The sequence below is a fragment of the Arachis hypogaea genome, chromosome 15 (assembly GCF_003086295.3).
Source record: "Arachis hypogaea cultivar Tifrunner chromosome 15, arahy.Tifrunner.gnm2.J5K5, whole genome shotgun sequence".
In the NCBI taxonomy this organism is placed as follows: Eukaryota; Viridiplantae; Streptophyta; class Magnoliopsida; order Fabales; family Fabaceae; genus Arachis; species Arachis hypogaea.
The window spans coordinates 38,257,630-38,260,668 of record NC_092050.1 but is presented as its reverse complement, the minus strand read 5'-3'; the positions used below and the strand labels follow the sequence as shown (position 1 = coordinate 38,260,668).

The following is a 3,039-nucleotide window of genomic DNA, read 5'->3' as shown; positions in this document are numbered from 1 at the left end:
GAGATAAATCTCTCCATCTCCCATGACTCGGAGGTGGAAGCTTTTGCCTTCCCTTTCCTCTTTCTAGAGGTTTCTTCAGCCTTAGGTGCCATAAATGGTTATGGAAAAACAAAAAGCAATGATTTTACCACACCAAACTTAAAAGGTTTGCTCGTCCTCGAGCAAAGAAGAAAGAATAAAGGAGAAGAAGAAGAAAATGGAGGAGATGGAGGGAGAGGGTGAATTCGGCCAAGGGGGTATAAAGTGTTTGTGATGTGTGAAATTGAAGGGAAGATGAGGGGTATATATAGGAGTGGGGGGAGGGTTAGGTTCGTGTATTTGGGGTTAGGTTTGGGGGGAAAAGAGTTTTGAATTTGAAGGTAGGTAGTGTTTTGGGGAAAAGAGAATGAGGTAATTGGTGAAGGGTATTTGGGAAGAGATATGGAGGTGATTGGTGAAGGGTATTTGGGAAGAGATATGGAGGTGATTGGTGAAGGGTAATTGGAGAAGAGTGTTATGAAAAGGTGTGAAGAAGAGAGAAGAAGAGGTAGGGTAGGTGGGGATCCTGTGGGGTCCACAGATCCTGAGGGTTCAAGGACTTAGCATCCCTGCTCCATTTAGGCATGTAAATGCCCTTAGAGTGCAATCCTGGCGTTTAACGCCAGACTGCTGCTTGTTTCTGGCGTTAAACGCCAAGCTGTAGCCTATTTCTGGCATTTAACGACAGACTGTAGCCTGTTTCTGGCGTTTAACGCCAGCTTGATGCTTCTTTCTGGCGTTAAACGCCAGTCTAATGCTTCTTACTGGCGTTTAAACGCCAGTAAGCTTATCCTCCAGGGTGTGCTATTTTTAATGCTATCTTTCATTCTGTTTTTGATCTTTCAGTTGTTTTTGTGGCTTCACATAATCGTCAACCTACAGAAAACATAAAATAACAATGGAAAATAAATAGATATAATTAAATAACATTGGGTTACCTCCCAATAAGCGCTTCTTTAATGTCAATAGCTTGACAGTGAGCTCTCATGGAGCCTCACAGATAATCAGAGTAGGGTTGGGGCCTCTCAACACCAAACTTAGAGTTTGGTTGTGGCCTCCCAACACCAAACTTAGAGTTTGAATGTGGGGGTTTTGTTAGACTCTGTATTGAGAGACGCTTTTCATGCTTCCTCTCCATGGTTACAGAAGGAGAACCTTGAGTCTTAAATACAAGGCAGTCCTCATTTAACTGAAGGACCAACTCTCCTCTGTTAACATCAATCACAGCTTTTTCTGTGGCTAGGAAGGGTCTGCCAAGGATGATGGATTCATCTTCATCCTTCCCAATGTCTAGGATTATGAAATCAGCAGGGATGTAAAGGCCTTCAACCTTTACTAGCACGTCCTCTACTAGTCCATAAGCCTGTTTCATTGATTTGTCTGCCATCTCTAGTGAGATTCTTGCAGATTGTACCTCAAAGATTCCCAGTTTCTCCATTACAGAGAGTGGCATGAGGTTTATCCCTGACCCCAGGTCACACAGAGCCTTCTCAAAGGTCATGGTGCCTATGGTACAAGGTATGAAGAATTTTCCGGGATCCGGTTTCTTTTGAGGTAATGTCTGCCTCATTAATGCATTCAGTTCATTGGTGAACAATGGGGGTTCATCCTCCCAAGTCTCAGTACCAAATAACTTGGCATTCAGCTTCATGATTGCTCCTAAATATTTAGCAACTTGCTCTTCAGTGATGTCTTCATCCTCTTCAAAGGAAGAATATTCATCAGAGCTCATGAATGGCAGAAGGATGTGCAATGGAATCTCTATGGTCTCTGTATAAGCCTCAGATTCCTTTGGTTCCTCAAAGGGAAACTTCTTTCTGTCCAAAGGACATCCCATGAGGCTTTTCTCACTGGGACTCACGTCCTCCTCACTCTCTCCAGGTTCGGCCATGTTGGTCATGGTTATGGCCTTGCACTCTCTCTTGGGATTTTCTTCTGTATTGCTTGGGAGAGTACTGGGAGGAGTTTCAGTAATATTCTTACTCAGCTGACCCACCTGTGCCTCCAAATTTTTAATGGAGGATCTTGTTTCATTCATGAAACTTAGTGTGGTCTTGGATAGATCAGAGACTATAGTTCCCAGGCCAGAATGGCTTCGTTCAGAATTCTCTATCTGCTGATAGGATGATGGAAAAGGCTTGCTATTGCTAAACCTATTTCTTCCACCATTATTATTATTGAAGCCTTGATTAGGCTTTTGTTGATCCTTCTATGAGAGGTTAGGATGATTTCTCCATGAAGGATTATAGGTGTTTCCATAGGGTTCTCCAATGTAATTCACCTCTGCCATTGCAGGATTCTCAGGACCATAAGCTTCTTCTTTAGAAGATGCTTCTTTAGTACTGTTGGATGCAGCTTGCAATCCATTCAGACTCTGAGAAATCATATTGACTTGCTGAGTCAATATTTTGTTCTGAGCTAATATGGCATTCAGAGTATAAATTTCAAGAAGTCCCTTCTTTTGAGGCGTCCCATTGTTCACAGGATTCCTCTCAGAGGTGTACATGAACTAGTTATTTGCAACTATTTCAATGAGTTCTTGAGCTTCTGCAGGGGTTTTCAGATGAAAAGATCCTCCTACAAAATGGTCCAATGACATTTTTGACAACTCAGACAGACCATCATAGAATATACATATGATGTTCCATTCTGGAAGCATGTCAGTAGGACACCTTTTGATCAATTGCTTATATCTTTCCCAAGCTTCATAGAGGGACTCACCTTCCTTCTGTCTGAAGGTTTGGATTTCCACTCTAAGCTTGCTCATCTTTTGAGGTGGAAAGAATTTGGCCAGGAAAGCATTGACCAGCTTTTTCCAAGAGTTCAAGCTTTCCTTAGGTTGTGAATCCAACCATGTTCTAGCTCTGTCTCTTACAGCAAAAGGGAAAAGCATAAGCCTGTAGACCTCGGGATCAACTCCATTGGTCTTGACAGTGTCACAGATTTGCAAGAATTCAGCTACGAACTGATGAGGATCTTCCAATGGAAGTCCATGAAACTTGCAATTCTATTGCATTAGAG

General features: G+C 42.4%; 1 non-coding gene across 1 annotated transcript; it reads left to right on the top strand.

Moving 5' to 3' along the window:
- The first annotated feature begins 2,671 nt into the window (after window positions 1-2,671).
- LOC112752672 (small nucleolar RNA R71) lies at window positions 2,672-2,779 on the top strand. The gene has a single exon (XR_003177098.1). It is a non-coding gene; the product is annotated as a small nucleolar RNA R71 (small nucleolar RNA).
- Window positions 2,780-3,039: the final 260 nt, after the last annotated feature.